Genomic DNA, 25,017 nt, shown 5'->3' with positions numbered 1-25,017 from the left:
TGTTACTAGTGAAGTTAGCAAAACGTAGTGCATAGCACATTGTGAATGTTCACATGGCAAATGTTAGTACACATCTAAATCAAAAAAACTTCCAGGATGGAATACACATGCAAAATAACACTAAAACACAATAAAATGCCATTTACAATTAATTGGGTGACACTGTGATACTTCACTGCTTTGAGTGGTTTCAGAAGTGGCAGTTCAAACATATTTCAGAAAATTTAAAGTACAGAATCAGTCAAGAAATACTTAGAGAAGAATCAAAATGTTCATCCACGCCAATACTTACAAATAACTGCCAAAAATGCTGTTATTAACTCAAAAAATATATTGGTTCTCATTTAGCAGCACACATGTGCTAAAAGCACACTTTTTATTTCATAATTTTATCCCTGACAATCTTAAATAAGTCAAATTATCACAGCAATGTAAGAAATACAAAAATGTGGTATTTTTACCATCTCATGTTAAAGAGTAAATTAAAACCTCAGTATTTACCCCTCCACTTTTTGACTCATGCACTGCTGGAAAGCCCAACACAGATGTTAAACACAGGTGAAATAGATTCTCTCACAACGCTTGTCATTCCTCCATACTAACCATTGTCACCGACTTCTAGGAGACCCATCTGTTCAAGGGCTTTCACAATGGCAACGATTATTTCCAGAATCACTATCATTTCAACCCATGCATTGCCCAGAAGTAATGTCAGTTGATGAAAAAAGCACAACCTGTGAAAAAGTCTGATATGAGGAGAACCCACACAAAGATGGAGATGGATAACACAATATGACAGTCAAGCTGTGTTAATTTAATAGAATATAATAGTTCATAAGTGGGCTCTGTTAAACTCTGAAACACAGCGGTTGGCAAAGTATTTGCCGAAGTCTGCACTCCAAGCAGAGCGCAGAGTGGCAAAACTCTGCGAACTCCAGAGGAGCAGAGTTTACCGTTCACCCCTATACAGATTTAGAATGAAATTAACTTAACTTTTCACTTGCATATTCCTTTTTCTATTACTAATATTACTAGTATGTTCTTAGGAATTTTAACAGCTTACTGGGAACATGTTCCAACAGATCTACAAATATTGGACTTGTTATTGGCCTTAGGATTCCAGCAAACAACCACAAATATGAAAGATTCCACACAGCTAGCTTTTCAAGCATGATGGTACACAGGTGTCATAATCACAAATTAGATACAGCATATGTCCACCCTATCTCACATGTTTAACAACGTATTGCCTTGTGGTCCCCAGTCACTTCATTTTTAAACATTCAGTAAACTCATCTTTTCTCTGTCAACCTACTGAAAAAGTTTGTCGACCTTCCTGACTTTCCCTCCTGTATGACAATATCAATTTCCCTATTCATACCTTTTCATATATATTAACAGTTTTCATGTACTAGTTCAGTTATCCTCACTATGAACCATGTATATCCTCTCTCTCATTTTCCATATGTCATTTGCTCCATTTTCAATGTCTTCCTATTATTATAGATTATAATGTATTTTTTAACCCTTTATAGACTTACTTTTTTAACACTTAAAAGATGGGTCTTGGCTTCCCAGCAGACAAGATGAGAGCATTGGTGAGCAGTTTTATTTGGTGCTATTAAAGGCTACTCATCCCAAAAAAGCACCGTCCACACACAACATATGTTCTGGAAAAACACTCTCATTAAAGATAATCCCCAAGAGAGTTGGTGAAGTGGATAAAGATAAAGAAAAAAGACTCAATGCAAGAGATGAAAATAAGAAAGAAAAAATGTCTCTCACACCATCAAAGAAGACATAAGAGATTGTGGGAGAAACAAAATGGAACATGGCCAAAGAACAACATAAAGAGAACAAAAATTGTGCATTCAAGATACAACACAGCGAGAGGCATGACACACAATTTTATCATTCACCACATACATTGGAAAAAGAGACTGTGACAATGGCCTTTTCATCTAGGGCCCACAACATTGAAAATGCTGAAACACCAGGAAAAACTTTTCACAGGGAACATCAAACTTCACAAGCACCACTGAGGTGGTTTCCAGTAGAAGTACAATCCATGAAAGTGGCACAGATAGTAGCAGACCCAGGAGGAGAGAGGAGATCACAAGCCGCAGAAAATCAATCAATGCAGATACAGTCTGAAATTCATAACACAAGAGCACTAGAGAAAGACAACAAAAAGGGAAGAGAACCAAATGGTAGGAGCCAATCACACAAGGAAGCAATAGAGACAAGGCCCACATACCTCAAAAAGATAGAGTAAGAAACTCCCACAGATGACAACAACAGCATGCATCAAACTGGATTGAGGAATAATGTAGGTTTGTCTGATGTGAGTGAACTGCACCAGCACCAAGCTGCTTTCTAATTGGAAAATCATCTGAGAAGAGCTGAAGTGTCCCTGCTAGAAAACAACCAAAGACTAAAGAAGCATCACCACACAGTCTGTTTAATCAACAGAATGAGTAGTTACACCACAGTTAGAGAACATGTACATAGGCAACTACTGCTAGACATGTTAGACTCATGAAGCATGTCATGAATGTTTCTCAGATCATCAAAATCATTAGTCATGCCAAGCTCAAGACAACATCACTAGAGACTATCACCAAGATGCACACTGGGGTCAGAGATCCTACCTGCTTTTTGGGTGCAATGTACCATGTTCCTCTGATTTTAAGTAGGGGTGGGCGAAAAATTCCTCTCCACCGGCAGAGTTTGCAGAGTTTTGTCCACTTTCTGTTCCACTTAGAGCACAGACTTCTGCCAACTGCCTTGTGGCAGAGTTTATCCTCCTGCGCGGCTCACCAACGTTAAGTTGGCAAGCGCAAATGAGAATTTGCATCCCCTATCATGATTTTCATGCACTAGACCCCTTCTGGCAAGAATTTTCAAAGCAGGCAGTCATGGCAAATCATAACTGTTCATGTTCAGAAAGCTTTCGCTTGAGTAGAAAATCTACTTGAGCAACAGAAAGCGCCCTCTGGCACGCTGCATTGTGCCATTTGCGCAGATTTTGCGGAACAAGCTCCTGACACTAAAAATCAGCACAAGTAACACGATGTGCCCGAATGTCTCCCACTCGTGGAACTCCATGGAATCCTGCTGAGTTTTTATGCAACACTGCAGAATTCCTCAGAGTGAAACTCCAAAAGTTCCACCCACCCTTAATTCTGAGCAACGACTGTGTACACCATCCCACACATCAGACCAGCAGATGCTTTTGTAAATATTGTATTTTTCTGTTGCTAAAATCCTTCATTTCAATATGAAATGCATGTTTTTCTAGCAAACGACAAGTGAACGTAACTGTGGCTTTTTGAAATGCACATTCCTAGCACATTTATCTATTTTTTAAATGTGACGTGAAATGGTGATAATTAGGCTTATGCAAATATACTTCTGATACATAAACATTGCATTTGAACATACAGCTAGTAGGTGCTACTAATATATAGAATTTCTGGAAAGTTAGTGCCTGCGAGAACTGTTTGCTGCCTGATGTTTATTGCTTATTCTAACAAGTGTTCAAGAAGATCCCAGGCTCAGCCTAGTTTAATGTTTATTCTCACACTGTTTGAAAGGCTCTTAGATCAGCCATGCTTAATGTTTATTCTAAACACTATTTGGCAAACTTCCTAGAGTAACTCTATTTAGTGTTTCTCTTAACAATTTTGACCAGACCCTATAAAACCTTACCTATTAAGCCATAGTTTAGAGAGGAGCTTTGCATCAGGGATGTAAGAGAAAAGGGCATGACTACAGTACTGACTCCAGTCAAGGGTTGGTGTGTATTTGGTGACTTTCCCATGTGAGTCACAACTGTATGCTTATCCACAACTTTTGACCAAGATAGCAGAATTGCTAGCCCAACAGAACAATAAAGCTTTATTGTTCCGGAAACAGGTATGCAAAGGCAACTTATCTTTGAAAGTCAGTATTGAGCAGCTTATTCACTACTCTGCTAAAAGTAGCATAGCTCCTAAAAATAGGATTAACAGGGTTAGTACTATAAAATGCAATACCATGTTGGAATTTTTCATGTTTTCATTATTTATAAATTGCTTCTCTGCATTAATGTTGGTTTTCTCCGTGGTTACATTCATATTATATGCGCTAGATTAGGGTTTTAAAATAAACATTTTAAATGCATGTTCTGTTTCCTGGTGCTTTTTAAGCGTGTAAGTCCTCTATGAAAGAGGGTTTAGGTGTCAGCAAATTGCCCATGACCCATTGTATGGGACTGATTGTTACCAGAAACACTTCTTAAGCAAACATTGCACAATTGATTGTGTTTGGTTGCAGTCTAACTGTTTTTCTGATTGGGGTTGGCACAGTGATTCAGACTTTAGTGCCAGGGAGTCAGAAACCCTAATCTAGTGGCTCTAGGGGGGACAAGAAAACAAATCAGAGCCATGCAAGAATATGAACATCCCACCATCCACAGCAGCTGGAGAACCACAAGTGACTCAACATACACTGAGTTGTCAAGACAAGATGCATGGAAAGTCATCAAACGGTTTCCCCTTAGCTGGAGGAATACATTGTGTAATCCTTGTAGAAGAATAGGAAAAGGCCATATCAGAGCTGGTGACACAAAAGAGTATGGGGTTCACTTACAATAAGGAGCTGCACCCAGGGGAAGGTTCCCTGGTGCTCCTTAAACACATTTAATGAGTTGATGGTGGATGGGTGCTGTGAAGGGTCGTGAAATGATGCTGGGGGTGTTTCCTTTACAGACTAGGTGGTCTCACACACTATATAGTGTCATGCTTCATCATTTGACCACCTAGCCCCACCCAGGTAGGACAGTGCCACCTGGGCGGACTCAACCTCACCGTTTAAAGAACGTGAGGGAGTGCATACATTTTTACTTTCTGGAAATTATGGGATCCAGCTGAACTAGGGTAAATATAAAAACACCTAGATAGTTATCTGTGTGAAAAATACACTTTTAATAATGGTGTCTGCTGGTGTGTTTAAAAACTGGGATGGGACACCTCTGTGAGAGTAAAGACTCACTGGGTCACCTATCTAAAAATAAATGGCCAACATGTTCTTGCCCTCTACAATGAGCTAAGGAAGGTCTAGGGTCATTTTTCAGGGCTTAGGATCCCTTAAAGTAATGCATTACAAAGAAAAAGTCCTCCACTCAATGGGAGTGTGGGTAGAATGTTGTGAGAAGTGATGTGGCCTACCTGAAGCGAGGAACTACCTAGCGTAGGCCCCAAACTTAAAGGCTACTTGCCCCAGGACTCCAGGAGGGGGAGTGTCCCCTTATAGTCACACATACATCAAAGGAGGCTCTCGCTGTGTGCCTAGTCCGTCCCCTCACTGGACCGCTTGTGGTGTCATATCAGAGCTGGGTCATTATTATCAAAATGTTCGGATATAACATATTGTGAGGACTCTAAGATCCTGTGGGAGCCACCAAGGTGTCCAGTCAAGATACTGGAAACTACCTTCTGCCCGCGGGGTCTGGACAGGGTAGAGCAGGAAAATGTGTAATAGGAGTGCCCACAATAACAGAATATGTTTAGAATCATGTCTGTATCTGTGGTCATTTCACTTGATGGCTACAGGGATGAAAAATAATATAAAAATTGAATTGAGGATAAACCAAAGCATTGTGCAAAGAATCATGTGGACATTGGCAGGTGGAACCTATACCACCTATGTTTTGGATAGCCATAGTAAACAGTGGAGGTAATGCTCTATAGACTGTTTTGACCTCTTTGTTTCTCCATCAGTTGTAGCTAGTAACTGGTGGATTTGTAATTACTAGGTCTAGGATTTTGCAGAAGGGAAACTGTTGCCACAAACTGGGAATTTCAATCAGTAAATAAATATAATTTAAATAAACCTAATGGTTTCTATAAGAAATTGTTGAACAATAATGCAGAAGGTAGCTTCTCCTGGGTGTGAAGTATGTTACATTTGTAAAGCAGTGTATCACTACCAGCATGACTGTACATCCCCTCGGTTTGGGTAACTCACCAAAGAAATCCATACAAATTTGCATCCACTGCTGTTTATGCAAATGAAATGGCTGTAAAGAGCCATGGAGTTATCTCAATTGGCTTGCAGGCAGGTCACATATTGTTAAACATATATTGCTGAGCAGTATTTCCTCATTGTGCCCCAACAGAAATGTCTTTGAATAATGTCAGTGTCAGAAATGTTGTTCCTGGTTGGCTAGGGTAGGCACCTCGGCCAGGCAGGGACCACCACTCTAGTCAGGGCAAGGGGGCTACACACCCAAGATAACCCTTGTTCATGATCTTGGTAGCTTTGCACGAGAATTCAGGCATATCTCAGAGACAATGTGTAAAGCATGTGCACAACACATGTGACACAATAAATACACCACAAAGGAAATGCTACAAGTTATATAGAAATATGCTGGATTGCATAAAGCATCATTAGACCAAACACAACATTTATCAGTAATACCCTGCTATGCAAGCAGTTGTCAGAACAACACACAGGATACTAGTTATCTGCGGAAGCAAGCAGTAGTCAGGTAAACACATAGGTTACTACTAGTCTGCAACACAAGCAGTAGTAAGGTCATCATTTTTATCAAGGATGCATGTCATAGTAAACACATTATCATGAATATCAAGATATCACTCTGAATGCACATAGAATGAAACATTCCCCATTTGGCAAGTTATTCGTATCACCAACATAAATTCACATACCATGTTGGTACTACCTCCCTTGCAAATATACACCCCCCTGCCAACAAGGCAATCATGACATTGAGGGGGAGTCAGGTTATGCGAGTGAGGTAAAACACTGCAAGGAAACCAGGACAAACTTATCCCCATCCAGGCGCTCCTCCGCTCCTCTTATGGGCAAGGCCGTAAGCCCTGCCACATTCACCGGATCACGGGAAGTAGCTCCTGTGCTCCTACCACCACAAGTGTGGTAAAGTACCTAGTCAGCCTAGCAGGATCGGGGACCTCCATCAAGGGTCACCACCCTGTCCTGTTATCTGTGCAATCAGTTCTATCTCTCCTCCCTCCCAAATTCAGGGTAAAGGAGAGGGAAGGTGCCTACGGCATCTGCTATTGAGAGAAACCCTCCTTGGGTCTGTCGTGAGTGAGGAAGTCCCCAGGCAGAACCCCAAAAGACCTGATACCCTTACCAGGGGGATGGCAGCCTCGCACAGCGATGATGAATCAGGCAAGAGCTTCCCTCGGGTTGGGCAGCTCGCCCGTCATGGGTGGGCAGTCTTGGTCATGCGCCACCTGGAGAAAGAAATTAGGAATACTGCGCTCAGTCTCTCTGAGCTGGCAAAGGCAATGGGCTCTGGCAGGGGGAGCCTCTCCTGATGGTGGTAGACTGCCGTCAAGCATGCGGCACTGCTCTTTGTGACTGCCTGCTACGAGTCCCCCTCTGACTTTGTTCCAGCCGCAGCCTCGACTTTGGAAGGAGTGCCTGCTTGTGCCCCAGCGGCTACTCTAAGAGCGTGCCTCGTCCGAGCTTGATAAATCACTGCCAGTGCGTTTTCACTTCTCCTGCGTCGGTGGGCCACATCAGCACAAAGGGGGTTGGGCCCACTCCACTAGTGCTACGGCCCTGACCAAATAGAGAAAGTAGGTGCCGCTCATGCCCACGACACTAACAAAAAACATTGCTCTTTGTGCACTTTAAATATCAGAAATAAAGTGCTCTCTCCATGTTTGATGTAAAAGATGGAGTGCTCTGGGCAAAGATGCAAGTGCTCTTCACATGCTGATGCCCAAGAGCGCTTTCCACAAGCTTCCTAGAGGCAATGGGCACTCCCTTGCGCCAAACAAAAGCAAGCAACACCCAGCCACAAAAATGCAGGGGGGCACACCACCCAACCCCTGGGGACAGCAATGGGGGCACAGGGCTGCAGGGCCCAAGCAAGCAGGCCTGCACAAGGGTTCCAATGCAGTGGCAGTCCCTCTCAGTGGCCTATCAGGTCATAGGTCAGCACAACAGCAGAACAGTCATCAGGGTGGTTCCTGGTGAGTCCTTCCAGCAGCATCCAGTGTCCAGTTCATTAGTCCATTAGTGTCTCAAATTGTGGGGGATAACCCCCTGTGCTCATACTCATTTGGCACAGCTTCCAAAAAGGGGGAGAGAGGGATCCAACCAACACTAACCGGGTCCAACAATGTACCCTTTCTCCTCCAGCACTGGCTTCAGCCATCAGTGGGTGGTAAACAAGCCCTTTGTGTGAGGCCAGGGAACAGCCTTTACAGATGCATGTGTGCCCTGCCCCTACCTCTCTCAGCGAAGACAATCAGTATGCAGATGTACTCTGGTTACACCTCCACCCTCCCTTTGTACAGGCAGTCTGAAAAGTATGCACAAAGCCCAGCTGTCACTGTGCCCCAGACGTGGTTTGGAGTCAAGTTGCAAACCACCAGACTCATAAGCACAGAGAAATGCCCACTTGCTAAAAGTGGCATTTCTACAAAGGTAGTAATAAATCCACCTACACCGGTAAGCAGCATTTCTCATTACTATTCCAACCATACCAAACATGTCGACGCCACCCCTCATAGATCAGACAATACCACTTAGCTATATGAAAGGACATTTCTAACGGGAAACGTCTGGAACAACAATGCCGGAACCATGACAATGTTGTTACCACAAGCGGAACCACGCTTGCGTTAACAACGAATCTCTTTTTCTCTGCCTTAACCACACATGTGCTGAACAATGCACATGTGTGGTTAAGGCAGAGAAAACGGGAGTCAGCATCGAGAGAGGACGTGGACAGGTAAGTGGGGTTGGGGTAATTTTTTAGGTAGTTTTGTTTTTCAGGCAGGAGTGGGGGTCGGGGTAATTTTGCTTTTAGTGGATGGGGTGTTGGGGTAATTTTGTATTTAGGGCAGGTGGGGGGGTAGGTTTTTAGGGGCAGGGTGGGGGTATGGGTAAATTTGTGGGGGGGTCAGGTTTTAAGGGGTGGGGCCAGGGTAATTTTGTGTTTAGGAGCAGTGGTAGTGGGTTGGGGTCCGGGTAACCTTGTATTTAGGTTTTTTTTTAGGGGTGGGATGGGGGTCGGGTAATTTTGTATTTTGGGTCTGTGGGGGTCGGGTTTTAAGGGGCAGGTGTGGGAGTCTGGGTAATTTTGTATTTAGGGTGAGTGGGGGGGTTCAGGTTTTTAGGGGTGGGGTAATTTTATTTTTAGGGGCAGGTGAGGGGTCGGGTAGGACACAGTCAGGTACATGGGGCTGGGGGAGGGTTGGTGGTAGTTTTTAGGGGTGGGGTGGTTGGGTTATTTTTTTTTAAGGGGCAAGGGTGGGCTAGTTTTGTTTTTAGGGCGGGGGTGGGTGTCCGGGGTACTATGGATTTTAGGACATGATGGGGGTCGTGGTAATTTTCTTTTTAGGGGTGGGGGTGGGGTGTCGGGGTAATTTTTGAATTTAGGTAGGGTGGGGGTTGTTTTTTTAGGGACGGAGGTGGGGGCTCGGGATAATTTGTTTTTAGGGGTGGGGTAGTTTTATTATTTGGTTGGGGGACTGTTGTTTTTAGGGTGGGTAGGGAGTTGGGGTAGGCTTATTTTTAGGGTGGGGTGGGGGTCAGGTATTTTTCTTTTTAGGAGAAGGGTAGTTTTATTTTTTGCAGTGGGGTCATTTTTTAGGGTGGGTGAGGGGTCAGGGTATGTTTTAGGGCTCAGAGTGGGTGGGGTGTATCAGGGTAGTTTTTTCAGGGGCAGGGATTGGGGTAGTTTTATTTTTAGGGCGGGTGGGGGTAGTTGTGATTTTGAAGTGGGCGGGAGGTCGGGTTAGTTGTGTTTATAGGGTGGGTGGAGGGGTGGCATGCAAAAACCACACATGCTGTTCTACACATGCCTTTACTAGGCATGCCTTTACAATGAAAAATCGTTGTAAAGTCATGTGTGGAAAAGGCATTCGTGGAAACAATGCGGTCGTTGTTCTGACCACGTTGTTCAGGCATGCATGGTTGGTGCATGTGTTGTTCCATCATACATACATTTCCAATGCAATCCTATGAAAGAGGCAGCACTCACAGCAGTGCGAAACAAAATAGGCTTTTTTTCATTACTAGGACAGGCCCCACAACCAGGCACATGTCCTACCTCTTAAGTACACAGCACCCTGCCCTTAGGGCAACCTAGGGCCTACCTTAGGGGTGACTTATATGTAGTGAAAGGGGAGTTCCAGGCATGGAAAGTAAATTTAGATGCTAGGTCCCTGTGGCAGTGAACTGCACACTCAGGCCCCTTTAGTAGCAGGCCTGAGACTGGTTTGAAAGGCTGCTTCTGTGGGTGGTGCAAGCTGTGCTGCAGGCCCACTAGTAGAATTTAATCGCAGTCCCTGGGCATAAGGGATCCCACTGTACAAGGGACTTACAGGTAAACTAAATAAGCCAATCAGGTGAAAGCCAATCATACCAAGTTTAGAAGGGGGAGCACATGTGCTTTAGTACTGCTCAGCAGTGATAAAGTGCTCAGAGTCCTACAGCCACCAAAAACAAGGTCAGAAAAATAGGAGGAGGAAGGCAAAACGTTTGTGGATGACCCTGCAAAAAGAGCCAGGTCAAACAGTCAGATTTCCCTAACCCCCTTATGTCCTACCAATGGGAAACAGCACCATAAAGAGATTTGCTTCCCATGATTTTCTTAAAGAATTAAAAGTATCTTTTGAGGATACAATAACTGCTGTTGACAGCTCTGTTATTTTTGCTATTCTCTAATCCAATCCTCTCAGTTGATTTGCTATTGAAAAAATACAAAGAAATAGCAAATATCCTGACTGCATCCCAACTAATGAAAAGTAACAACCACAAAATCAAAAATATCAAACTCCAAACAATCAATATAATATAAAAACAGATGTTCGAAATAGCATGATACATACATACAAATAGGTACATTAATAAAAGTATTTATAAATTACATATAAAATAAACTTGCCAATTAGCAATAATGAAAAATGATGAAAATAAAAAAGGAAGAGTTATCTAAAAAAAACTATGAACTTAAACTTAAAAACATTGAGTAAATAGAAATGCTTTCCAAAATTAAAGTGTAATATAAAAAGGACATAAAAATTTACATGAAATTCGATCCTAAAAAGTAACTACCACAGGACAATGATATTCTACAGGATTGAAACTTCACATAAGAAGGTTACTACACTTCAAAAGACTACTAGATTCAGCACACAAAGTCAGATGTAAAAGTAATTTAACCTTAAAAATGTTTACATATAATGACTAAAATTATACTATATATTTATATCTCCAAAACATTGGTATCTCCACTACTACAAGAAAACAAAAGCAAGAAATGGACAAAGAAAAGCAAGCCACAGACATTCGAAAACCACAAGACAGAAAAAGGCAAACTCAAAAATTTAACATTACCATAAAGCCCAAAATGAATGATAAAAGTAAAAATAATGTACACATGAAGTGAAAGTAAAACTAAAACTAACAAAATCAAAACTGAAAATAGTAATAAACCAAAAGACCACACCAAAAACCAACTGTCACCAAAACCAGAAGCAAACAGTCCACTAAAACAGAAATCTACAGATGGGAAAACCTCCAAAATGTAAGTGAACATGTGCAGCTATATCATTAAAATGTATAAACTTTGAAATATGTAATACATTTTCAAATAATTAGTATATCATTTATATTCTAAAAACCCCATATAAAATGTTGTAAACAGGTTACACCCTTAGGATATTATCAAATCGTAATGCTGCAGATGAGATATTCATCACGTTTGTGACAGAGTAACCCCAACTACCAAACTTTAAATCAGGCTCTAAGTTAGTAAGTTACAGGGGATATACTTTTAGTAAGAAAAGCAACACAAGTGAAAATGTTATGGAACATATTCATTCCTTTAAAGTGACAGAAACAGAAGTGAGGAGTGTCCTACAGGACCTGAAAAACTCCAGCACACTCTCAAAAGACCTAACAGAAGGTATACTCCTTCAACTGCTTAGGCTTTTCCACCACTCTGTTGAGCTGGTTTTTGGCTATTTGTGGCACTTCACGTTTACACATCCATAGCGTTTTTCCACATTAGATATCCACAGCAAATTTGTGCCCTTTTACCCACATCATGGGATATCTAAGGGTACCTAGGGTTTCAGGGTTCCCATGAAGGGAACTGAGAAAATAGCCAACATGTAGCAACATTTTGGGTTTCTTCGGGGATAAAAGTTCTTCACAAGAAAGCCCCTAGAAATGTTTTTCCCCTAAAAATGGCACCAACAACAGGTTAGCTGTGCTAAAATCACCATCATTCCAGCTTTCAGGAACAAGCTGATGTTTGTAACCTCAATTTCAGCATTTTTCCTTATTTTTGCTCTTTAAACCTGCTTCTAGCTTGTGGTGGAAACTAGTACAAAGCCCATGGGTGATCTCGGAAAGCTATAGATTTCTGAAAAAGACAGCATTTTGAATTCATCAAGAGGTCATTTGTTTAGATCCCTTGAGGTTTTCTAAAAAAAAAGAAAAACTAACCATCGAATACTGAGATATTGAGCAGTGGCTATTTGTACATCTCTGAATTTATGAGTATCTATACTAGCATGTGATTCAAAGTGCATGTAGCAAAAATGTTTACATACTGGCTCCAGTTGGAAGGCCCAAATGCAGAGAAGACCAATTTGTAATAACAATTGTTTTGCTATTGTGTGTTCCCATAGATCTCCAGATAAAATAGTAGCTTACCTATGCAACTGCACTAGTGTCAGTGACACAATATATCCCAAACGTGCCAGGAGACATATTTTAACCAACAGAATCCATGCTTTTGTAACAACATGGGAAGCTGAGGATTTTAGATATTAGCTCAGCCGCCACCCAGGAAAACTACAATACCCAAATATTTGTGAAAACTGAACATCCAGGGGTGTCCAGGGTGGTGTGATGTGTAGTTCTAATTACATTAGTTTTACCCAGATTTCCTTGCACTTCTCAAACTGTGCCTAAAACACACACATTTTCTCTTATTTCTTTGAGGGTAAGTTCTGGAATCTGTGGGGAGCCGCAAATGTCTTACCACCCAGCGTTCCCTCAAATATCCCAGTAACCATGGTACCTTGCATTTGTGGGTGGGCCTAGTGCCAGCAACAGGAAAAGTCCTAAGACGCACCATGCATGGATCGACATTTTCCAATTAAACCAACACTATTTGCAATTTTGAGTAGCTAGGGTTTTTGGGGTCTATCTCAGTCAGCACTTAGGGAAACCTACCAAACCTGTACATTTCTGAAAATTAGACATGAAGGAAGTCCATGGTGATGTGGTTCACACCAATTCCACAATTTCTTCGTACCTACAGTGCAATGCAAACCTCAAAATGTGCATAAAATTGTGCATTTTCATTGAATTTTTTTGATGTAACCTTCCAGAATCGGCAGGAATTCCCTGAATTTGTATTACCCAGCATTCCCCCACTTGTCACATCAATAACGCAAACCCATTTGTGTGGCTGAGTCTAGTGTCCACGACTTGATCAAGGTCAATGGTTGACAGATGCACTGGGGAGGGAGTGCTGGTGGTCAACAGCCTTTAAGAGGGTACAAATATTATTCCACACATTCCTGAACATGCGACAGGCTAGCTCCCTGGCATGCCAAGCCTGAAAAGATTAATTGCCAAAACATGTAGAACATCTATGGAAACACCAGTATCACTCAGGAAATATGAGGAAATAGACATACCCCAACAATTACCAACCACACATAAAAATACACATTCTTATTACATAATACCCGAAACACTGACACAAGAAATATAATTTATGCTGCCAACAACAATTTACTAGCCTTAGTACATTGTACAACACAACTTGAATGATGCTAAATGTTTAAGTTATGCCCTCCACCATTCATTGAAATATACACAATACATGTACTCAGCGCATAGATCAACTTTGGAAAACCACTGTGCATCTTTGAGCTCCCCTGTGATCTCATCGACCGTGGTGGTCAGATGGCATTCTCGCTTGATCATGACATTTGGAAGCTGCATAGCCACACAGACTTCTGGTTGCTGTTATTTCTTCACTACCACTATTAGGGATACTCAAGGTGTGAGGCTAATTACTTTCTCGATGATCCCGTTACGTTCTAATTTGTCCATCTCTTCCCTACCCTGGGCCTGAGGTGGAATGCAATGCACCAGTGTCATAGTGCTACAGGCTGTATGGACTGGTCAATGTGCAGCCACACATCTTTGGCCTTGAAGCAGACTATACCTTTCAAAACACTCTTGAATTCTGATAGTATGGTTGACAGTTCTTGGATTTGCTCACCGAATACAAATGAAATCAAGTTTAGTGTTTCAGCGGTGTGTCCGCTCACCAGCATACCATGATCTCAGTTGGCTACATAGATGGTGGTATCTACACATGCCTTACTGTGGTATATGGACAAATTTAACTACCAAGCATAGGCAGTGGCTGGGTTTGGTGATATGCAAAAACCTTGACTCTGTCTTTCACACATGTTGGGGGTTTGGCAGTTCATGATAGGTGTCCGCTGACATGAGGTCTATGGAGGCTACAGTGTCGAGAGCTACAGTGACTGTGTGTTGGTCCACCTGCAGTTGGCACTGTGGGAGCGTGTGGCACTGACACACCCTAGAGCAAAGATGAGTGCACTGTGTACATGGTAACATCCTCATCATCCTCCATGTTGTCTGGTTCACTCCGTGTCAACACAAACCTTGTGAATGGTTTTCCTCAAGGGTTTGCCTTTGATGGCATGCAGACTTTGGCAAAGTGGCTGAACTTGCCATATGCTGTGCATTTTCGGCCTTCGCTGGGCAGTAATTTGGCCTATGGGGTTGTCCTCTGCAATATTCACATGACCTTTTGGTTTCTGCTGGTCTCTTCGGGGGTTTGCTGCTGCTTTGCTGCATGGTTGAATGGTATTTTTCAGCTCTGTTTTTATTGTACTGTAGAGAGTGGATTCCATATGTGAAGCACCAGCTTTCCATAGTTACTCTAACCTAAGGAGTGTGAGAATGTCACAAGTGATTTTTCTTATTTCTGAAGTATGGCTTCTCTTAGTTTGGACAATGCACACACGTATGTGACCTAGCCCTTGAGCTCTTATTACTCATCAAGGAACCCGTACATGCTTGTGAGTTTATTTGAGTCAGCCATGAAAAGCGTTATTCATCAAGGAACCTGCAAATGATGTTAGTTCTTAGTGTCAGCCATGAAAACTGGCAAGCCATTTGTTTTTGGTGGGCCTGCCTAAAGATGAACCTCCCATGGTCCCTGTTTGCCATTGGTTCAAATGTGCATTTAGGGCTGCAACAAGTGTGGCCTATGTCTTAAGTGTCACCTCTGTGAGGCCTTTCTATATTCTATGGATGTCCTTGCCTCCTAGGTATAGCAGGAGGGCGCAGCATCACTCCACTGCTACGTTCGCCCCTTCAAAGTAGTACAGAGGATGCACCACCCAGTACCTCCATTTGGACGCCTGTGACAAGGGCATGCCCTAGATGATGAATGACTCTATAGCAGGGATGGTGGCCCTTATGTTGTGGCATCGCTATGGAGCAGCAGTGTAGGTAGCCTTCAGTTGACACACTGTCAGAGTGGGTATACCCTTTGTGGCACAAGTACTGTTTGCGCTGAGTAAGCAACACAGTCAACTGGCCAAGGGAGGGTGTGCAGTCTGTGTGTACAGTACACCTCGCCTGGACACTGTGCTGGGTAGTAAGGTTGCTGCACCCCCACTTGTTGCAAGGTTGCCCTCTGTACCTTATTACAGGTGTATGGTGCCTCCAACCAGAAGTGCAGGGCAGTGTTGGGGAGTGCTCTCAGGTAAGGCCTGTACAGCTTTATGAAGTTTTATGTGCCCCCAAGAAAAGCAGCTGAAAATGGCCCGATATGAGGGCAACACGGAGCCAAGGGTGGGGTCACAGAGCAAGGCCCTCTCTGCTGAGGGGAAGAGTCCTGTCTGAAATGTGCAGGGGAGCTGAGGCCTCGCAGGGCAGTCCTGAGTCATGCGGGAAGAGCTGCCGCTGCAAGGGAGAGAGAACAGGCAGCTGCCATGTGGCATGTACAGACTCACTATGTGGCGATGGTGGGTGTCAAGCTCTGGTCTCTGGTCTCGACACCAGTATGGTGCTGATCCTACAGGCTGACAGTGACTCAGAGTGGTGCGGGCCTCTCCAGCTCTCAGCATACTTCAGTAACTCACACGGACAGAGCGTGTGTATTCTGGTACTGCAACATGCAGCTGCAAGGGCCACCACATCAAACGCCTTTTATTTCTCAATGCACGTAGTGCGCAGATTAAACTATCTGTAAAGATGTTGGGGGTGTTATATGGCCTCCCCTCTGGCAACACACAGATGAATCACAGCACCTACAAAATCCACCTTGAGTGTCGAGGATGCTACTAATTTAGGAAGAGTACATGAAATGAAAAAATTTATGGCTATAGCCTATGTCCTTGCAACAGTATTGACTAGAAATTATGATATTCTAATTGAATCACCCTATTGTCAAAAGCATGAAATAAAACTAGCTGCATTAATGGATTACTCTGAAGCTTCTTGGGTTGATCGCCTACACCAATCAGGACGCACACACCAACCTACTTATCATATTCCATGGTGGAGTGTCTATGACAGTTCCATGTCCCAAGAAGCGAAGAATAATAACACAGTGGAAGGGTGACAAAATTCCTTCCAGGAAACACTTGGTAGAAGCCACTGTACGCTACACAAATTTGAAGAAATACTTAAAAAAGAGCAAACCTACCTGAAATTAAGAATGGAGCAAACCCAAACACACTTTAAGGTGGAACCATCCACATAAACTAAAGATGCTTCAAATTTTAGCAAGCAAAGTATCAATGGTTGCTAAAGCCAAGGCCTACCATACCTAAATTCAATAGAATAAACTGTCCATTAAAACCACCACACTGAACAAAAGCATTATTTAAACCTTTACAAATAGCCCAATTTTTTTATTTATTTATGTAACATTAAAACAATTTAAAATATCAGCCTGAAAATTAAAACGTGCCTAATACCTGATTAAACAGAATGATAATTAAATATTACAATAATAAATAATTGTAAACAAATAAATCTTTAAAAAGCCTTAATTGAGCTAATTAACAAAACAATTCTCTATGCGATGACTGCATATTCTAAAATAATAAACAAACATAGAAATACATAACAATAACATAACAACATAACATAAATAGCCTAACCAACCTAACATTTCCTATTCCTTAGTATAAATTATGGAAGCTGCACTTACCATTTTGTTGATGAAAATGGAAAAATCAAGAGGAAAGAAAAGACATTTGATTCTAAAACACCCAAGTGTTTTCTTTGAAAAAAATAAATGCAACCAAATTAAAAATAATTTCTGATATCTGACTTAAAAACCTATATAGCAAAAACATACAAACCCTTGTATACTATATTTACATTTATATAAAAAATGTAGCACAATCAAAATTCATTAAAATACCTTAACCTTCAAATAACACACATACAAAAAAATAAACGATTATAAATTACAGTAATGCCTACTGCACTAACTTAAATTAGCTCATGAAAATTGAAGTTAAAAAACTACTTATTATGTGACATCACTAACAAATATTACTCTAACTAAAACGCTTGATTTAGATGTTGATGGAGAGAATACTCCATCACAAACGTGACAGATATCCTGTCCGCCACATTATAATCCCCATAGGATATAATAGGATTGTAATACGGAGGATGGGATATCCATCACACTTATAATGGAGTATTTCCCTCTGCCAACATCTAAATTAGGCCCAAACTCTCGACATTTCTTCCCAAGCATTAAATCCTTAGTAAGTGATTGTATATTACTCTTACCTAAATAAAGAGCAGGAATGAGGAATCGCCAGGCTAATGAACAACCCAAAATGATGAAGACAGACCCAAAATGATGAAAAATAAAGAAATTGTAAAAAATACATTTTGTAAAAATGGACAAAAAAAGGCTTACATCCTATCGGAAACAATGGAACGAAAATGCATATTTATTCTAAATATGTGCAAACTAAAATAAAACATGTAAAACATGTTACTGTATAATTTCTTGCTTAAAAAGTACAATAACCAGTAGTGAAAAATATACGATGATAGTTTTTTACAGGTTTTACAATACACATTAATATAGAAACTATAGAAAAACAGAAATAATGTGAAACAAGTACTTTATGTTCAACATTACAACAACTATGTTCAAATAAATTGTATACAAAAAATTGAAAATGCATGCATGTTAAAAGTCTATTATATGTAAAAGGTCATTTTTGTTGCAATATAGACAAAATACAATTTTGTGTTAAAACTTATGTTACATTAAACTCGGTTTAAGTCTATTATATGTAAAACATCATTTTTGTTGCAAAAAAGTCAAAATATTATTTTGAGTTAAAAATTATGGGGGTCATTATGACCCTGGCGGAAGGCGGAGAAGCGGCGGTAAGACCGCCAACAGGCTGGCGGTCTTTTTTTTTGTATTATGACCATGGCGGTTACCGCCATGGTCATCAGCTGGTTCTCCGTTCCGCCCGCCAGGGTGGAGACGACCGCCGGGCTGGAGGCCAGGGTCTCCAGCCCAGCAGCCGTCACTATACCGCCGCCGGTATTTTGACCCGGCTTACCTCCATGGATTTCATGCAGTTTGAAACCGCCATGAAATCCATGGCGGTAAGCACTATCAGTGCCAGGGAATTTCTTCCCTGGCACTGATAGGGGTCTCCACCACCCCCACCCCCACCCTGACTCCCTCCCCTACCCCCCGCCACCCCTGCAACCCCCCAAAGGTGGCAGGACCCCCCTCCCCACCCCTACCCCCAACATAACAACACTCATACACACACGACACGCACGAAGGCACCACCAACACACATACACGCACACACACCGACATACTTGCAAACATCCACACACACAGTCAGACACGCACATCCACATTCAAACATGCACGCACACATCCATACAGACATAACTACAGACATACATGCACTCATTCCCATACACACAACACCCCCGCAAGCATACACGCACTCACACCCCCCCTCTACATACACACACGCACACAACACCCCCCCCACCCTCTCCCCTCACGGACGATCGACTTACCTGGTCCGACGATCCTCCGGGAGGGGACAGGAGCCATGTGGGCTGCTCTGCCGACACCACACCGCCAACAGAACACTGCCACGCCAAATCACAGGACGTGATTCGCTGGGCGGCGTTCTGTTGGCGTGGCGGTGGAGGTGGAGCAACCTCCACTTCCCCGCCACCCACCAGTATGGCTGTTGGCGGCTCTCCATCCGTAAAAGGACAGAGAGCTGCCAATGGTCATAATAGGCCGAGCGGCAAACTGCCAACACTGGCGGTCTTCCGCACGGCGGTCCCTCTGCGGTCTTGGTAAAAGACCGCCGAGGTCAAAATGACCACCTATGTTACCTTAACATTGGTGTGATTCTTAAACATATTTTAATTTAAAAAGCTCTTTAATAAAAATATGCATTCTTAATATCTGTTTCATTAAATAATATACAAATGACAACATATTAAACATATCTAACTAAATTTAAAATTATTTTGTCCCATTAGTCGGTGTAAACATACAAACAACAAAATTACAAATATTGTCAAAGCGTAACTCTTTATGGAGGTCAGAATGACTATTCCCACTCAAAACATAACCACACTAGGGAACTTTTAAGATCTTGGAGAGGTCAGATTTACTATTCTCTCTCCAAACATGTTGCATTTTGAGGGGGCAGATTTACAATGTCCACTCCTAATTTAACCACATTGGGGAAAGTGTTAGACTTTGGAGAGGTCAGATTTAGCGCTCCCATTTCAAACTCAGCCACATTGGGGAATGTGTGGAAAGTTCACAAATACATTTTTCAGACATTATTTTTTTTAAAGAAACTTTAAAATACATAAAATAATCAATAAAATGCTATTAAATACTAAAAAACATAGAAAATTAATTTTACATTAAAAAATTGAATTTGAAAAAATTTAATTATATATAAGCATAATATTAAATTTTATTGAAACCTTTTTTAGTAAAGTAAAATACTATAAATGCACTCATTATATTACATTAATTGACATGCAGTGTAAAAAAGTTGGGACACAATATTTACCCACTATTTGCAAATTGCCTGCATATTCATGAGGCTTCAAGCTTTTTGTGGTTAGTCATAACATCACTTTGTGTTGAGTACCTTTCAGGTATTTCCACTAATGCCCGACTGTCTCCTTTATCATCAAAAATTCACAATCATTGTTAGAAATCGGGTTTTTGGTTGGCCGTTAGGTTACCTCCTGTCCAAGCAAGGAATTTCACTCTAGTCAGTGCAAAGGAGAAACACACCTGGTTAACCTCCGCTAAACCACTTGGTAGCTTGGCACGAGCAGGCAGGCTTAAGTCAGAAGCAATGTGTAAAGTATTTGTAACAAAACACACAGTAGTACAGTGAAAACACTACAAAATGGACACCACACCAGTTTAGTAAAATAGGTAATATTTATTTACATCAAACAAGACCAAAACAACAGAAATCCAACATACACAAGTCAAAATATGTATTTTCAAAAGAATAAGAGTCTTTTGAAAGATGTACTGGGGGTGCCCATCATTACAACTTACGTATAGTAGGGTGGTATCCAGGTGGAGGATGTGTGTCAGTGGGTGCCCCTAGGTCAGGCCTGACATTGCAGTGTAGGTCACCTGGTGGCAAGGGTTCTGAAGGGATAATCCTGCTACCTAGCTCGTAGGCATCCACTACTGGTCAGGGCTGCGTGGGTCCCAGGTGTGTGCATTTGGCGGTGTGTGCTCCTCCCCATGCCTTGGTGGCAAGCTATTAATCTGCTAGTGCTATGGCATATTGAGTAGGCCTGTTCCCTGTGTGTGAGGGTTTTGTGTACGTCAATGGTGATGTTGGTGCAGCCATTGACCCATTGTATCCTTTGTCTCTCCCCCCCTTTTTGTTTTTCTATCCTGTCCATATGTGCATTAGCATCAACTGGCGGAGGAGCAGAGGCACCAGTGACGGAGGGAGCTGCATCCCACAGGACCTAGGAGGTAGAGTCCACCAAAGTTGAGGGCACCAGTTCGACAGAGTGCGAGGAGAGCTCCACTGTGGAGACTGGAGGGGACAGTTCTGACACAGATACCTCCTCCAATGGGAGCTCCTTGGTGGTGAGGGACACTACTGTGACCACACAAGCTACAGGTACATCCACCACCCCAGCACCGCCCTCCCAGCAGCCCCTCACCGAGTTGCCTGTGCCCGCTCACCCAGACGGGTGGGCATCTCTTTTGCCCCAGGCACCTCAGGCCCTGCCCAAGTGAGCCCTGATGCCCTGAGTGAGGAGGCTATTGACCTCCTGTGATCCATCTCTGTAGGGCAGTCAACCATTGTGAATGTCATCCAGGGGCTGGCAGCCCAGATGCAACAGACTAATACATTCCTGGAGGGCATTCACACTGGATTGGCGGCCCAACAGAGATCCAGGTTCTGGCCTCCTCTCTGATAGCAGCCATTGTCCCTGTTTCTACCCTACCCCCTCACACTTCCTCTTCCCAGTCCCATTCTCCTCAACCCCAACCCATCCCAAGCACACAGCCAGATGAGCATGCACACAAGACAACACACACGAGTGGTACAGGCACAAGCACCACACTTCATCCGACAGGCACTCACACAAACACCATCAAGATGCAGACACTTCAACATCCACTATTTCCACTGTCTCCCCTCCTCCTCCTCCTCCTCTTCCTCCACCTCCCACCCAGTTGGTCTACACTCACACTTGCATGCACTACATCATCATCCACTACCAGCATCATCACCACACCAAGCAGAACACACACTTCCCTGCCAGACACCTCCACAACAGCCATGCATATGTCCCCTGTGTCCTCTCCCACTCCTCCCCTCCTAAGGTAGACACATGCAAGCACTCAGACACCTAACAGCCATCCACCTCACAACAGCATAGAGGTCATGCATCTGCACCCAAAAGCAGCAGACAGACACCTCCAACAACCACTCCCTCTTTCTCCCCTCCCATTCCTTCTCCCTCTTCCCGCCCCAATGTCCCTAAAGAAACTGTTCCTATCTACCATTGACCTCTTCCCTACCCCTCCCTCCCATCCTGCACGTAAGGGCAGGTTTGGAAGATCCCAGCCAAGCACCTCAGCCACCCAGTCCACAGGCCCAGTCGTCACCACACCCACTCGTGGTGGAAAAGGATTCAGGCCACATGTCCTGAAGGTGAAGGAGCCTGCACCAGGCAGCCTCAAGGGAAAGGAGCCTACCCCAGCTGCCAGAAAGACTAAGGAGCCTGCCTCAGCAGGCAAGAAGGGAAAGGAGCCTGCCCCAGCTGCCAGAAAGAGCAAGGAGCCTGCCCCAGCAGGCAAGAAGGGAAAGGAGCCTCCCCAGCTGCCAGGAAGATAAAGGAGCCTGCACCAGCAGGCAAGACGGGAAAGGAGCCTATCCTTGCTGCCAGGAAGAGCAAGGAGCCCACATCAACAGGTAAGAAGACCAAGGGGCCTGGGGCAGTAACTATGACAGAGCCCCCACAGCCAACCATGGTTGTCCAGCCTTCTGAGGTTGAAGGGGATGGACAGGAGACCACCCCCCCAGCAGCACAACCACTTCCACTGAGCAGCCGTCTGAGGTTGCAGGAGATGGGCAGGAGCCCTCCCCCCCAGAAGCACCACCACCTTCACTGAGCTGCCGTCCGAGGTTGCAAGGGATGGGCAGGAGCCTCACCCCTGCCCCCAGCAGCACCACCACCTCCACTGAGCAACCGTCCGAGGTTGCAGGGGATGGGCAGGAGCCTCCCCCCACCAGCAACAGCACCACCACTGAGAAGCCATCACCATCGGCGGACGGTATGTAATCCTGCCTCCATGGGTTGCTGTACGGCCTGGCCCCCAAAAATCCAGTGGGTATGACACCCACCTGAGAGACTGTGACCTTGCAGTCCCCATGATCAATAGCACAGGGCATGTTGCCCCGTCCAGAACCAGTGGGTAAGTCACCCACCTGAGAGACTGTTGCCTTGCTCTCCCCAGGACCAAGCACAGGGCATGTTGCCCCCTCCAGAACCAGTGGACAAGTCACCCACTCCAGAGACTGTGGCCTTGCACTCCCCAGGACCAAGCACAGGGCATGTTGCCCCCTCCAGAACCAGTGGGAAAGTCACCCACTCCAGAGACTGTGGTCTTGCTCTCCCCAGGACCAATCACACGGCATGCTGCCCCCTCCTGAACCAGTGGGTAAGACATCCACATGCGCAACACTCCCCAGGATCAAGAGCACAGGACACGATGCCCCCTTCAGAACCAGTAGGTAAGACACCGGCATGCCCAACACTCCACAAGAACAAGAGCATAGGGCACCAGGCCCCCTCCAGAACCAATGGTCTTGTTACATCTCCCAGCTGGGGTGCCCCCCACATCCCCTGTCCCCCTGAGGTCCCTGCCTATTTACCAACTGATGCCCCTGCAGTGTTCTTTCCATGTTGAAGCAGGTGACATGTGTGGCCTTGGACTTTGCCCTGTGGCCATGTGACCGACGAACATTGTGAACTGCGCTGTGTCCCTTTTTCTATACATGTGTATATATCTAATATCTTGCCTAACTTGTTTTTCATGCTGTGTTGTTCTCATTACATTCACTTTTTCAAAATTGTTTTGTCCTTGCATTATTCACCCGAGTTACAGGGTAAAATAGTTTTTTTAAATTCAGCTTATTGTGTGTATGGTGTGGGGGGTATTGTTCATGTGTGTTTAACTCTCGTTTTCCTCCCTCCCTTCCTTGTGTGCTAGGCGGCTGTACTCACCGTTGTCGTCTTCGCCTGCAATGGTGTTCGTGGTGGAGCAGAACGTAGAAGATCATTGGGAAGACATACAGTTCAGGCTCCAAGGCACCGTAGTTCTTCCCTGTGTCTCCAATGGTGAGTCCTTTCCCTTCTGATGTCATTGGTACCACCCCGGAAAAGGTGGCAGATTGCAGGGTCTTAAAATGGTGAGCGGAACATTGACTTCCGCCTGGCTGTAGGTGGCTACCGCCATGGTGGCTGTTGTTTACGCCCTGGCAGTCGGTGTGGTACAGTGGCTGTCTTTCGGAGATCTTTCTGCCATGGTCATAATTTGGCAGTAGTTACCACCAGCCTGTTGACAGTATTACCACCACTTTAACACCACCCGCCAGGGTTGTAATGAGGGCCACAGTCATCTTACCTGAGTGCCCTAGACTGAGAATAGGGCTCGATCAGGTGGCGCAAATAATGGAGGTCTGTATTGTCAAATGTGCAGGACGCAAAAAGCTCTAAACTAACCACACCTTGCACAGTAGGGTAACACAAAATTATGGTGCTGCCTGCAGAATATGTTGAGGGGCCCACAAGTCTCCAATATCCCACGTCAATGGTATGGTAGTTCAAATCATTATTACTGAATGCAACACCAGGTTGAAGTTTGTTACATTTTTCCAGAAGGCACTGACTATCTTAGTGGGTATACTTAAATGATTGTAGAGGCTTCTGATGAAGAGTAACCCTACTTACAGGAACGGTGTCGAGGCAAACAAAGGGTACAAATTACTTAAGAGGCCTATTAAAGTCACTTGTGGAATTGTTCCATTAAAAAATTTAAAAATCGTTTCAGATTTGGATGTCTATGAATGGGGACAGCTCACGTTTTGCACAAATCTGTAAATAAACACCCACTTAAATGCCAAATAAACAACTTCCCTTAAATAATGATTTTAAGAAATAGGTTAAACAAGCATTTGGAATGCAATAGGTCTTGCATTTACTTGAGCTTGAGCTATTGGCATTGTAAATACATAAGTGGACTTTTTTTGGCCACAGTAATTGGGCAACCCTGCTGCTTATTTTGGCCCTTTCTGCCACATAATTCTAGTGTTCCTGCATATAACTAAAGTGCTAATAGGCCTA

This window comes from Pleurodeles waltl, chromosome 3_1 (assembly GCF_031143425.1).
Source record: "Pleurodeles waltl isolate 20211129_DDA chromosome 3_1, aPleWal1.hap1.20221129, whole genome shotgun sequence".
Taxonomy (NCBI): Eukaryota; Metazoa; Chordata; class Amphibia; order Caudata; family Salamandridae; genus Pleurodeles; species Pleurodeles waltl.
The sequence above is the reverse complement of the archived record's forward strand: the minus strand, read 5'-3'. Positions refer to the sequence as shown.